This window comes from Cupressus sempervirens, chromosome 7 (genome assembly GCF_028749045.1).
Source record: "Cupressus sempervirens isolate cs-2001-9-10 chromosome 7, ASM2874904v1, whole genome shotgun sequence".
Lineage (NCBI taxonomy): Eukaryota > Viridiplantae > Streptophyta > Pinopsida > Cupressales > Cupressaceae > Cupressus > Cupressus sempervirens.
The window spans coordinates 20,932,790-20,948,311 of record NC_143124.1 but is presented as its reverse complement, the minus strand read 5'-3'; the positions used below and the strand labels follow the sequence as shown (position 1 = coordinate 20,948,311).

The 15,522-nt window shown below is 31.9% G+C and overlaps 1 pseudogene; it reads left to right on the top strand.

Moving 5' to 3' along the window:
- The first annotated feature begins 6,426 nt into the window (after positions 1–6,426).
- LOC149545215 (putative 12-oxophytodienoate reductase 11 pseudogene) lies at positions 6,427–7,561 on the top strand (annotated as a pseudogene).
- Positions 7,562–15,522: the final 7,961 nt, after the last annotated feature.

Sequence of the window (15,522 nt, the reverse complement as noted above, 5' to 3'; positions counted from 1 at the left end):
AGGCAAAAAAAAGCTATATAGGATAGTAGAATTTGGTATAGGAATAGGCTTCCTCTTGATAAGAACATGTAGGAAAGGGCTCACAAAATTTACTGAAAGGGGAATTGAACAACACAAAAGGAATGCATTTTTACTTCGGCACACATTAATGGTGTGTAGTTGAATCAAGAGAAGAGTAGGTTGTGTTCCTCTTCTTACTACTAGATGAAGAGGATAGAAACATGATTATCAACATTGTTGATGCAAATGCATGGTCTAAGCAACCAATTCATGATGATTCATGAGGCTGTATTTGAGAAACTAGAGAAAGTGCTAGGTCACTTCTAGATGCTCCAATATACTCAACATATCATCTAATCTAAGTCTCGGGATACTTTGGACAAATCAATCAGATGGATCCTAAAGTATCCATAATCTAGTGTTATGTTGGGCATTTTAGATTTTGAGGCTAAGAAAGAAAAATGCATGGGGAATGGAGGGAGGTTGATTAGTTGTATGGAAAAGAAGTATAATTTGGGGGAGTTTAGGGGTTGCATATGCAATAATGCAAATCATTTCAGTCCAGAAAAACTAGATAGGACATATAGTTGACCAACATGAACTCAAATAATAGATCATATTAATTGAAAAACCTCAGACAAGTAAATTGGGATGTCAACCAAGAAATAGAAAATTATTGGGATGTCACAAAAGCCATCTCTAATTGGATGGCTTAGTTAAGAACAATATTTACTTCATGAAATAGATTAAATTGTCCAATAACAACAGATAAGGTTAATGTGTCCTATAGAACTAAAGTTGAGATTGTCCAACAGTGGATAAGGTCAATGTGTCCTACAGAAAAAAGGTTGAAAAGTTATGCTTGGAAAAAATGGTATAACATTTTAAATTCAAAAGAACTCGACAGCATAGAAACATAAACCTCAAAAATTGGGACGATGACCTCTATCTGAAGAGGGGTGTACACATCTTGCACATCAAGAACCACAAGCATTGACGGCTGCACAAGGAAAGAAAGCTATGAAAATGATAGATGTACTGAACCTTTATTTTAATATTAGTATCACAATAACATTCAATATTGCTGCAGTCAAAATAGTTCATAACTTTATCATATATCACAACATGAAATTATAATGTTATTTAGATAACAATATATTCAAAAAAAATTCTAGGCTAAACTATATTGCATTACCTTACGATAAATGACTCTTGGTAATTAATCAATTATTCAAATTTCATCCTTATATTGCTACTTTGCTAAGTGGGTTATTATAGAAAGATTCTCATTTCTTATCAAAAGAAGCTGGACAAATTTATTAAAACACAAAACAAACATTATCATCAACAAAAATTCTTGCAATGTAAGGTTTTAGAAACATTAGATACTGAATAGATGACTCTGGATCGAGAAACTTCATAATTAGACAGGATCAACAACACCCTATAACATTTAAAGCTCCTAAAAAAATGGTAAAATGAACTCTTTATGTTTCATCAAAGTGCATATCAAGACATCCCCAGCATGGCTTTGTGATCTCTACGGTACCCAAATGGGGATGTAAAATAGGTAGCTCTACACAAACATAGTTACAATTATCCATAACCTAATTACAGTAAATTAAGGCTTTCACTTCATCGGCTAAAACTAATTTGAATGTAAGACCAGTCTCATCAATCAATCAGTTGATCACCTTCAATAGCACCTAAGAGGAGTGATGACTACCATGGAAGAATGCCAAATGTATGTTGATCTGCCCTAATTTGAGTCATACAAAACGTTTGGTTTAGTTTTCATGTTCAACCAATAAAGTTTGAAAATTTTCTTCAACTATTTGCCCGAAGGTGAAAATAAAAAGACAGACTTGAAGGGTTCTAATAAGGAAAAAACCCACAAAATTCTTGTGTTAATCAGAACTAGAATTTTTGGTTTGACCAAACTCGCTATGTTAAATGATGAATATCAAATCAGATGATAGAAACTATGAACAAGTAGCCTTAGTCCATAAAAAAAATCAAAATGTAATTATGAACTCAAATAAAAGAGACATGAAAAATAAACTTGACAGAAAAAACACAATTCCTAGATTTCAAGAGATTGAGTTTTTCACACTTGTATTTCATCAAACATGTAACTAGAAGGTAGGCAAAATGATGAAAATTTTATGCAAATAAATTCCATAAAGTAAAAATGTATTTCAGTACATTCCGAACCTGTCAAAACATGAAAGTGAACCAGAGCTATGTAATTTTTATAAAACAATGGTATAAGTTGACCAAATTCTTCCCTAGAAAACCAGGTTCCTAGTCTAGTCTGGCCCAAATAAGGGTTTGATTTTGGTCGAGCCCAACTATGGGTTCGGATATGTTCAGATCTAAATATAGCCTAGGTCCTACATTCGCACTGTGGGTTTACAGAGAAGGATCCAGGAAGAGCTTTCCCAAAATTGAAGTGAAATTTGATGCGTGCCGTAAAACCTAGGTAGAACTAGAGTTGTGAATTGAGACAATGAACTTAAAATAGGATTTTCAGTGGTGTCCTTTAAGAACTACTTGTAAACAAACCATATCTAAGGAGTTGTGATTGGAATTCCAAAATGGTTATCACCAATAGTCAAAGTAGAGGATGCATCACAACTGTATATCATACAAAAAGACTATGGAAATTTATATTCGATACTATGGAATTATTGTGTAAGGGAATGATCAGTTGACATCATCCAGACATATTAAAAAAAATCAGATCAAGGAAGAAGCAAATCAAAATTCTAGAACAAATCTGTGAAGAGATTGCTAATACTAATGTTTAGATTCTCCAGTAGCTCGGTGGTTTATTCTCCTATAGATTATTAAGGGAGAAAGTAGCTTCAAGGCTTGCGTCATAGTTTATCTGAGGATGAATTTGGAGTCATCCCTGAAAATGAAATCAGCTTATCTAAGAATGCAAATGGGATTGAGAATAAGTGAGAAAACAAAACATAAGACAACTACTCCCATAAGGAATCGGTTCAAAGGTTATCAATAGTCGCAACTCTGATAACTACTATCACCTTCACTGCCGCTTTCACAGATCTAGGAGGAGTGAGCAGCGATAAAGGTATTCTGTAGAGTTGAGATCAGACTTTTCATACAAGAAAGAAAAAATTCAGCATGGCCTAAAGCAATGCTTGATGCATCAAAACCCTAGGACGATCCATGGAGCGGAGAGATAAATGGTAAGGAACCACGTCAAATTAGGGCAAAACATTGTAAAACCTACAATCTCAATGAAATCATTAAAAGATCAGGATATCGCACACAGTAGGGCATATAAAAACAAAGAAAGCTTATTAATATATTATGCAGCCACGAAAAGTGTCTTACCTCAGTTAATGTGTTTGAGATGGTCCAAGGCTATTAGCAGTTGATGTTTTCTAGCCTAAGCGATCTTTTTCTGTTAGATTGAAAACCCAAAATCCCAAAGACCATATTAATTGTGCCAAACTAGAAAAGTATAATGCAAATACAGAGGAAATGGAGCAGAAACGATTAAACTTACAAGAGATCATTAGGGTATTTACCTGTTTATTATGCTTATCAGAATCTTTCTAGTTGAATGCACCGACAGTTAGGGCATGATAGATCGGGATAAAAAATGTGATATAAATGATGAACTCTTCATGACTTCAAATCATATCCATGATGATAACCCTTTTGCTTCTATTGAGAATTGCCAATGGCGCGAGGGTATGATAGATCAAGGAAAAAATTGTGATATAACTTAGGAACTCTCATGACTTCCAATCATATCCATGAGGAACCGAACTTTTGCCTTTGTTGAAATCTGCAGATGATGCCCTGTTCAGAACTACGGATGATGCCTTGTTAAGAATGCCTAAACCGAATTAGGCTAATGAGCGCCATAACAATCAATAATTTTAGAAAAGGTCACGAGTTTCTCTATTGTCTTTATTTAAAAGACTTAAAATAATTTAAATATAAAAAATTTATTAAAGACAAATTTGATATTTTGTCTTTAACTAACGTCTTTAATGGAGCTAGCGTGTAGTAGTGTATATATAATATGTTAAATATTGTATCTTCAGCATAATTTATTTTAACCATGATCATCTCAATATAAGCATATACCTTTTACCTTTCTCAGCCTTAAAATTGATAAGCACGATAGATCGCACCCAAGAAACTGCCATTTTTGCACAATCAAAACACTATAATCTTCTAGAAATATACTATTTTATTTTTCTGCAAGATGCTGCCATTGCAGCTATTTTATATAATCCCATGAAATCACCAGCGAAAGACCAAGACAAAAGCTTCTCCTAGATTTTGGCAAACAAAATCTATGACTTGTAGTACATGTCTAGCAGCTACATATAAAAGGAAGACTACTCCCCATCAGCCAAATAGATGATGCATGATTGATTTTTCAAATTGTGTTATAATTGTTGATTGTATAAGCTCTAATTTTTAGATGATAGACACTTGTCTTTGATACTTATGCTTCGATAACACCACATATACCATCCTAATTGTCAAATGTCCAACACCCTTGCTACTTGTCCAAACCATTCATTACTTTTTGCATGGGGGATAAACAACATTTCCAACAGCCCCAGAATTGTTTTGTAGATATGTGCGAAAGCAACTACACAACATCTACAATGCCAATCAACACACTCCATAATAGTTTGTATAAAAAGGTTGTTTAAATTTTTTGCAAGTTCTCGATATTACATAAGGCTATATAAACCTATGCATAAGTTTCATGTAAATTGATTGGCTGAATGAAAAGTGATTGATTAATCTAAAAAGTATTTTCATTTCATTTGTAGAATATGTTGAAGAAATGGCGAATATAGATTGTGAATGAAATTTATCTAGCCTTTAGCTTCTTTGGAAACAAGTGCAAGCTTCATATCAACAGAAGTCAATATAGAGAATTGATAATACCTTTCTACTTTATTTTACTACTTTTGTTATATTTTTGGGTTATTTCATTAAATAGAGTTAGCATTTGGATAACTTAAACATCACATACTAAGATTCATTTCAAAACATAAAGTGTTAAATATTCAAAGTTGACTTATTTTTTTGAAGCTTAATTTTCTTCTTAATCTCTTTAGTTTGTAATGTTTAAGAGTGACAATTTCTGTCCCAAACCAATAGCAAGATAAAATTTCATATGAAGCCATTCATATAAACAGAATTTTTACATTTTCATATAAAAAAAATTCTATTCTTTTATAGTTTCCTTTGGATAGAGCCTCCTTACAATCATTCATTATTTTTTATTTTTTAAAACCATAAGATGCTAAGCCCTATTGTAATGCATCTCAAATTCATCATCATTTACTTGTATTCAGATACAAACCTTAACCATTATTCAATCAAGCACGAGCTTAGTACTAGGTAATCTTTAAATATTATATTTAGCTGAAAACTCTTCTAGTTCCCATTATATGTACCATCATCCCTACTAACTACTCCTATGACAACATAGAGAAATCATGTACTTGTATTATTTTCCTGCATATATTTTAAGATTTATATATTACAAAACACGTTGTGCCCTAACCCTATTTATAACCAACTTTCCCAATGTATAGAACAAACTATTAACAAAATATTGTAAATAGAGATTTTATGCAGCTGCCTAACCATAGAGCCTTTCTTAAATCTTAACTATTTTGCCCGTACTTGTCGAAGCTTTGTTTTTGGTAGACTCAAAAAGGAAGTTTACCTTTCCAAATTGATAAATGTAAATTGTAATATAAACATCTAATATAATTGATTATGAATTTATAAATGTCAATAATATTTTAAAATAAAATTAATATTTGAAAATAATATAATAAATAGATTCAATAGTACATGGACATTCAACATAGAATGTTACACTAAAGAGAAATTGAGTACAAGAGAACATAAATATTATTAAGTTATTATTCCAGAAATAACACAAACCACACATAAAAACTCCAAAAATGAACGTAACATCATGTCCAGTCATTACATTATCACTTCTAAAAGTTTTATTACGCCGAGAGGCGTTCTTTACGCCGAGAGGCGTTCTTTACGCCGAGAGGCGTTCTATACAATGGCAGCACAAATGCCCAGCACGAGAATATGCCAAGATTCCTGTCAATAAAAAAGAATTGGGAGCAGTTACAAACTTCCAAATTAAATATTAAAAAAGAATTCCCAAAATAATAGCTGGACGAAATAATAGGAAGCCAAATGGAGGCCAAAATAATAGGCCCGAAAAAGTAGGGCCCGAAAAAGTAGGACCCGAAAAAATAGGGCTCGAAAAAATAGGGGCGAAATAATTTCAATATGATTTTTTTTTTTGTTAAATATAATTTTGCATGCACATTCATGCTTTTTTTTTGCGAGGAGTGGGGGAATTTGAAACAAATTCGTGGAATGTGAAGAGACGTCTGTTGGGGGATATGAGGAGCCTCTCAGAAGTTATAAAACCAAGGCTCCTCATTTCATTTTCATTTTATGTTTTTGCAGGAAGGAAGAGGTGGAGGTTATTGGAGGATTAGATTGGAGTTTTTGAATAGGAGTAAATTGAAGTTTTGGAGTAACATTTTTGCAGGTGAGATTTCTATTTTTTATTTACATTTTCATTTAGATTTAGATGTGGATGTAAATTGAAATTCAAAATTAGTTTTAATATTCTACTTTGATTTAGATTTCAATTTTAATTAATTTCAATTTGGTTGGCTCTCCTCCACAACAAACAGTGTATTGTGTATTTAATGGGTGCATTGGAATGCAGATTATCAGCCTAATGGCCAATCTCCAGTTTCCTCCACAAGCAAACCAATCTCTGGAAAGATCCCTCTTCCGAACCGAAAGGATGTGGCAGATTTCTTTCCTCCCCGGCCTCTGAAAACAGAGGAAATTCCCAATATAGTTGCTAATTTTCGAAATGCTGCCAGGAATGCAATAGATGCAGGTATGTTTCTTTATTCTGATCTATCTTGGTTTGAAGAAGAGAATGTTCCTTTTGTTGACATAATTAGTCCTTTTACGAACAGGGTTTGATGGTGTTGAGATCCATGGGGCGCATGGGTACCTTGTGGACCAGTTCATGAAGGATAGCGTGAATGATCAAACAGATGGCTATGGCAAAACATTGAAGAATCGTTGCAGATTTGCACTTGAAGTTGTGGAAGCAGTGGTGGAGGAAATCGGAGCAGAGCATGTGGGAATTCGGCTTTCTCCATTTTCGGATCATGCAGAAGCATATGACTCAAATCCAGAGGCACTGGGACTTCACATGGCAGAGGCTCTGAATAAATATAAGATATTGTACGCTCATTTCTTTGAGCCCAAGATTGATAATTCGCAGACGACAATAGCGAGTGAAAAGAGCCTGATTCCCATAAGAATAGCATTCAAGGGAACATTTTTGGCTACAGGGGGTTATGATCGGGATGATGGTAACGAAGCTATTTCCAGTGGCAAGGCAGATTTGATTGCTTATGGCCAACTATTCTTGCTAACTAATATTTCTATTGTATATTCTCATACCCAACACAGGAAGTTTTAATCTATATAGTTTATTTTGTGCATTTAGTGCACAAAATAAAGAATGCATATGCAATCAATTTTTTTATCAATCTTTATGATAGCTTTTTTTTTAAAATAGAAAATAAAAAATAGAAAATAGAAATTATTCTTTTATGTATGTAGAAAAAAATTAGAAAGATTTTATGTATGTAAAAAATTAAAAGAATTCTATATACGTCTAGATTTTTTGAAAAGAATTCTATTTACATCTAGATATTTTGATTGAAATAACCATAATGTAAAAACAAAATATAAAATAGAAATGTTAATATATGTATGTAGAAAAAATTAGAAAGATTGCATGCATCTAAAAAAATTCTATTTACATCTAGATTTTTTTAGAATGGAAAAAAATGGATAATAGAAATATCAGTTGCATGATTGTAAAAATAAATTAGAAAAACATGTATCTAGAAATTAAAAAGATTCTATATGTGTCTAATTTTTAGATTTTACTTTATTCTAAACTAATTATTGATGGAAATATATTTTAAAAATATTTATGTAGTTTAAAGTTTAGATTTTAATTAATTTGTATGCAAATAGGAAAAAGAATAAATATTTTATATATATGTAGATTAATTTCTATTTTTAAAATTTACAAGTAAATGAGTACTTTATTCATTTAAAGTAAACAAGTTTTTAAGTAATATATTTTTATTTTAGAAATATATTAATCATAATGTTCATTTATTATTACTTATTTAATATACTTACTCTCAAATCTAAGACAATAGAAATGATATTTTATTAACTTTGAAATAGGGAAGTGTTAAGCAAGTTCGTTTACAAAAATACCAAAAATATATTTGGTCTTTGATCAAATTGGAGTTAATATTAGAAATATAAATATGATCATTAACAATTAAGCTAAATTCAGTTCAAAACAATAATATTATTTAAATTTAAATAAATCTTTTTGAAAAGAATTCTATTTACATCTACATATTTTGATTGAAATAACCATAATGTAAAAATAAAATATAAAATAGAAATGTTAATATATGTATTTAGAAAAAATTAGAAAGATTGCATGCATCTAAAAAAATTCTATTTACATCTAGATTTTTTTTAAATGGAAAAAAATGGATAATAGAAATATCAGTTGCATGTTTGTAGAAATAAATTAGAAAAACATGTATATAGAAATTAAAAAGATTCTATATGTGTCTAATTTTTAGATTTGACTTTATTCTAAACTATTTATTGATGGATATATATTTTAAAAATATTTATGTAGATTAAAGTTTAGATTTTAATTAATATTTATGCAAATAGGAAAAAGAATAAATATTTTATATATATGTAGATTAATTTCTATTTTTAAAATTTACAAGTAAATGAGTACTTTATTCATTTAAAGTAAACAAGTTTTTAAGTAATATATTTTTATTTTAGAAATATATTAATCATAATGTTCATTTATTATTACTTATTTAATATACTTACTCTCAAATCTAAGACAATAGAAATGATATTTTATTAACTTTGAAATAGGGAAGTGTTAAGAAAGTTTTTTTACAAAAATACCAAAAATATATTTGGTCTTTGATCAAATTGGAGTTAATATTAGAAATATAAATATGATCATTAACAATTAAGCTAAATTCAATTCAAAACAATAATATTATTTAAATTTAAATAAAATAAGCCATGTTTACTTTGAAACATCAAACAACTAATTAACTAATACAATAATTAAAATAAATGAATCTATTATGACATAGAAAAATATTTTCGAAGTATAATTTCTTTGTTTTTGAATCAATATGAGTTTTTTTTCTACTTGAAAAGATAAACCATCCTAATTGTCATCCTTAGTTAACCCTAACAACAACCCCTACCTTAGCCCTAGCCCCAACAATGATGTACAATATAACTATAATCCAACATTAAACTATAATTATAGCACTAAAACATATCCCTATTGATATTCTAAACTCTAATCATAATGAAAATCTTAGTCCAAACCATAATCTAAACCAAAAACCTACACACTAATATTGGTTATAGTCCTAACCCTAAAATCTAACCCTTAACCATAATGTAAAAACAAACTCCAAAATATTGATCAAAATCCTAAACCTACCTATATGGATAACCATGATATTAAACTCTAAATCCAGTCCCAAGGTCCTAACCATGGTGTAAACCTATAACCGAACTCTTAAAAAATTTACTAATCCCTGATCCTAATCACATTCCCAACTTTAAACTTGAACCATAAACCATAGTTGTAACCATAATCATAAACTTAAACAAAACCCTAACCCTAAAGGTACAATCATAAAATTAATAATAGCTTAGACCCTAATCCTAGCACAAACCACAATCATGACCAAATATAAATCTTCACCTTACCCCTAATCATAATTTCAATGTTAACCCTAACATTAGTTTCAATCCTACCATGATATGAACCCTAATATAGACTTCACCTTGATCCTCACCCTAATCTTAAGTCTAATTAAACCCTGACTAAAACCTAATCTAAATGATATATCTAACTATAATCCTAACTTTAATTATCATACAATCCAATGCTAACCCTCATGTATATTTAATCCCTAATCTTAACTCTAAATATTCTATAAACTCTAGAATTGACCTTGATTCTAACCATAACCCTAAAATCTAAATTGTAACCATAGCACAAAAGGTGGGGACCCCCACTACATGGCACAATTCTGGGTCTTGGAGCCTCGTGAAAGCACTACAGAGTGAGGAAATGTCAGAAAGGTGACATGTAGTAGCATGACGCAATTTTGGGCTTTAGAGCATTGCAGAAACAATGCAGCGTAAGGAGGCGCTAGAATGGAGACTCATGGAAAGAAGAGGAAAGACATTCATGTTGCTAGCAAAAAACTATGAAAAGAGATAACATGATGTCTTAACCTTCCACAAAAAATGCAAGGTTGATCCCAAGGGGGAATTTGGTTTCCCCAAAAATGAATGATGGTCATCAATGAAGGTCTTCCTCTCGAAATAGACAGCATAGATGCATCGTGAATCCTCACCAATGAAGGATTAAATCACAACCGTCGATGTAGATTCTCCCCTCAAAAAGGATGACTGAGATGCAACAAGGAAACTCCTCCCAATGAAGGATTAAGTCACATTCGTCGATCAAGATTGGCTTTATTTCCAATGGATGATTAAGATGTAGTGAAGAGATTCCTCCCAACAAACGAAGAAGATAGCACAAAAGGTGTGAACCCCCTCCATGTGGCACAATTTTGGGTCTCAAAGACTCATGAAAGAATTGTGGAGTGAGGAAATGTTGGAAAGGCAATGCGTGGTAGCATGATGCAATTTTGGGCTTCAGAGAATTGAAGAAACAATGTAGCATGACGATGCATCAGAATGGAGATGCATGGTAGCATCTTGTGCAATTCTAGGCTTTAGAGTGTTTCGAAGACACTAGCGTATAAAGAAAAGTTAGAATGGGAATGCATGGCAACATCTTGCACTTTTGGGAAGATGGGAAGATAGCTCGCGAAGAAATAAGAGTTATCGAATCTCGCAGCATGAATCAACCCAACCAAGAAAAAATGATCCAGTGTGGTCAATGAAGAAATCGAGCCAACACAAAATGTTAGCCGCCAAATTTAGCGATGTTAACCCTCTGCAAAGAACCTATCCCATTTAAGGTCTCTCAGATCAAACATCAGTGATGGGTTGAATAGGGGGAAAAAATAGCACACAATGCCCTCCTAAATGAAATTCTAAATGTAACACTAATAACCATGGTCCTACTTCTTTCCCTAACCTTATCCATGAGCGTGGGAATATACATATTATTATATAGGGCACCTTATATAATAATAAATATAATCTAAAATCCCAACCCTTACTCCCCTCCTAAATATAACTGTGACCATAAGAAAACTTCTAAATATAACCCTTCCTCTAACTCTAGCCTTAATCATGAGCATAACTCTAACTCTAGATCTAACTCTACCATAATTGGACACTAACCCTAACCCTAACCTTAATTTTGATCCTAACTCAAACCCTAACCCTAACTCTAACCTTAACCTTGATTCAAACCTTAACCCTAACCCTAACCCTGGCCTTACTATAACCCTAACCCTAATCATAACCATAACCATAACTCTAACCCTAACCTTAACCAGGGCCATAACTCTAACCCTGACCTTAACCATAAACATAACTCTAATCTGAACCTTAACCATAACTCTAATGATAACCATAACCATAATTCTATCCTTGACCTTAACCATAGCTCAAACCCTAACCCTAACTCCAACCCTAACCCTAATGCTAACCCTAACCCTAATTCTATCCCTGAGGTTAACATTAACTGTAATGTTAACTTTGTCCCTAACCATATATCTATGTATGACTATAACATTTTACATTACAATATCCCAAAAAAAAATTTTTTTTTATCTAAATTAAATTCCTTATATTAAATTAAAAGATATATTTGACTCAAACCCTATCCCTAACCCTATCCCCACTATAACACTAACCATAACCATAATGATGACTCTAACCCTAACCTTAACCATGAGCATTACTCTAAACCTAACATTAACCATAAGCATAACTCTACCCCTAACTCTAAGCCTAATTCTAACTCTACCATAATTGGATTCTAACCCTATCCCTAACCCTAACTATAAGCATAAGTCTGACCCTAGCCTTAACCATGAGCATAACTCTAACTTTGGATTTGACTCTACCATAATTGGACTCTAACCTTAACCCTAACCTTAATTTTGATCCTAACTCAAACCCTAACCCTTTAAACTCTAACCTTAACCTTGACTCAAACCTTAACCCTAACCCTAACGTTAGCCTTACTATAACCCTAACACTAACCCTAATGATAACCATAACTCTAACCCTAACCTTAACCATGACCATAACATTAACCCTAACCTTAAGCATAAACATAACTCTAATCTAAACCATAACCATAACTCTAGCAATAACCATAACCATAACTCTATCCCTAACCTTAACCATAGCTCAAACCCTAACCCTAACTCCAACCCTAACTCTAATGCTAACCCTAACCCTAATTCTATCCTAAGGTTAACATTAACTATAATGGTAACTTTGTCCCTAACCATATATCTATGTATGATTATAACATTTTACATTACAATATCCCAAAAATAAAAAATATATTTTTAATCTATATTAAACTCCTTATATTAAATTTTTAAAAATATTTTGAAGCATAATTTTATACTAACTTAATACAACTCTAATTAAAAATTAATTAACAATTTTATAGTAACCTTATCAAAATAAAAAATAAAAAGTAAATATTTTTCCTATTGCGCCGCGACTGCCACTAGCTATATATACCTCTATATATATTACGCCGAGATTAATCGTTCTCGAGGCGCCTATTTTTATTTTCATTAATCCCAATTTCGATTAAAATAACTTTGGGATTAAATAAAAATAGGCGCCTCGAGAACGATTAATCTCGGCGTAATATATATAGAGGTATATATAGCTAGTTGGTTATTGTCCTCCAAGCCTCTTTATTGTCTTATAAGTCTTCAGCTTCATTAATTTCACGATGTCCTAGAACTTTTCTCCAGCCTTCTCCTTAAGAGCGTCTTTCATATTCTTCTCTTTGTTTCCCACTTCCTCATCAATAAGCTGCGCATATAGACATCCCAACATATAATATAAAGCATGAAATTAAATTGTGATTCTCAAAATATTGTTCTATAGTTCAAAACAATCAAATTAAACAAACTGGGCTAAGAAGTTAAAGAGAAGTTACAGTAGTAGACGAAGATATGCTTGTGAGATTGGGTTTTATAATTGATCCCTTCTCATCCGTTATCCCTTCACTCCCATTTGGGTCATTGAGCTCTACCGCAGCTGGAGGAAGAACATTTTCCACATTTCCATTAACATGTGGATCTGCAAGACTGGTTTTCTCCTCATGGCTTTCCTCTTCATTCTTCTTCTCTTCTTCACTTGTCGCCGGTATTACTTCACCCGGAAGAATACTTTTTATCAAACCCTCTTGCACTGCATCATTTGCTTCACTGGAGTCTTTAGAACCCACCATTTTCTCTTCAATTTCCTTGCCATCCAAACCGAAGATCTCACCATCTTTCTGCTCTCTTGCATTTGCTTCTGCCATAACTTCACGAAGAAAAAAAAGCTCAACAACACAAAGAGAAGAATGTGGTAGAGTAATATTGTATAGGGTGAAGGTACATTTATATGCTTCGGATGGTATGGACGACGTACTTTGGGCATTCTATTGTTGGTTGCAGATGAATGACAAATTATTCATATTATCCGTTATGCAACTCTCCTAGCGGATATTAAAGATTGCTGACAGTATACTTTGCCCTAAAAATAACTTTAGCATATATGCATGGTAATGCAGCTTTAAAGGTTTGGACAGGCATGGAGAATATTCTTGCAACGTTCCTCTGACAGGTTATACGACTTGGACTATATTTGGCCGCCCAAAAGAATTCTAGTCCATGCATGCTAATGTAGCCTTTAAGGTTAATAGACAATGTAACGCTCATTGTTTCCAAAATTGGGACAAATCGGTGACAGAACTCCACTCATAAATTACAAAGAATCTAAACCGTCCCATTATCATCATTAATATGAAAACTCCCATTATCATCATTAATATGAAAACAATTTATCTATAGAATAAAATTCAATATAATCAATTTTCAAGATATTTAACATTAAGTAAAATCTTGCATGGATTAAATATATACGACTTATTAATTAATACAGTTATAAGTTTCATTTCATATCTGTACATTGGCCTCGTTTATGCCAACATTTCAATAATAAATATTAATTTTAATAATGCTATTGGGTTTCAATTATTTGGTTTATAAGTTAAACTCACTACCCAATATTTTAAGAGTAGTGGTTTACAAGATCTCATCTCTCACAAGAATAAATGAAAACTTTGCACTCATTGCATCTTAGTGATGGTCACAAAGGTAAGTCACTCTTGTATTGTGAACCACTAGATATGAAACGTAGGTTAATGTGTTTGACTTGAAAATTACATTGTTGAATCCTAGTAGCAATATCGCATTTTGACATGTTGTCCAAAATATGTCCCACTTATCAATTATTAGAAAATTAAAAGTAATTTTTAAAAGAAGGAAAGTGACATATAAAAGAATAAGAAAAATTAAAATATATAAAAAATAAGAGCCTCTCATAAAATTAAACTGTGTCATTTATACTCCATCCAATAATGTGTGAGGGTTTTGAGATCCCTCACAAATATTATGGTAAGGTAAGTAGTGAGATTGAGATGTAGATATTCATCATCATATTTGTTGGTTTTCAAAAATTATGAGAAATGGCATTTGGAGGTGTAGAAATGATAGATAAAATAAAAAGTTGATGAAACTCTCTTTGTATAATAAAATGAGAACTTTACATAGAACAAGAGAGTTCATAAAAGCATAAAGAATGGAAGGGTTTCATTAGAGTTTGTGTGTGCAAGAGGATTATTCTCTCCATGATAAATTTAAATTATCAATGCTTTCTTTGAACCCATTGTTTCCCTTGAATCATTAGAGAAAAAAATGTTTTCAAAACCAATTCCACTTTTACTATAATTGGGACCCAAATAAGTGATTAAGTGTATATATAAGCCTTTTGGCACTATACTTAAAATCAAACTTTAATGTACTGTCACCATGTGGTTATAGTTTAAAATGCCACTAGTAAGGCTAAAGGAATGAAGAGGAGGTGAAGAGTGAGAAATAGAGAGATGCTAGAGTTTTAAAATCTACATTGGTAAAAAGGGAGCTTTGTGCAACGAAGATCATGTTGGACCTTCTATAGGTTCAAGGATTCAAGTATTATTTTTTGGTGTAAAGTTTTTTTCTTCTATGCCATTAGTATTTTAGGTTTTGTTTTGTTGTCATGTTGACTAGCTGCAAC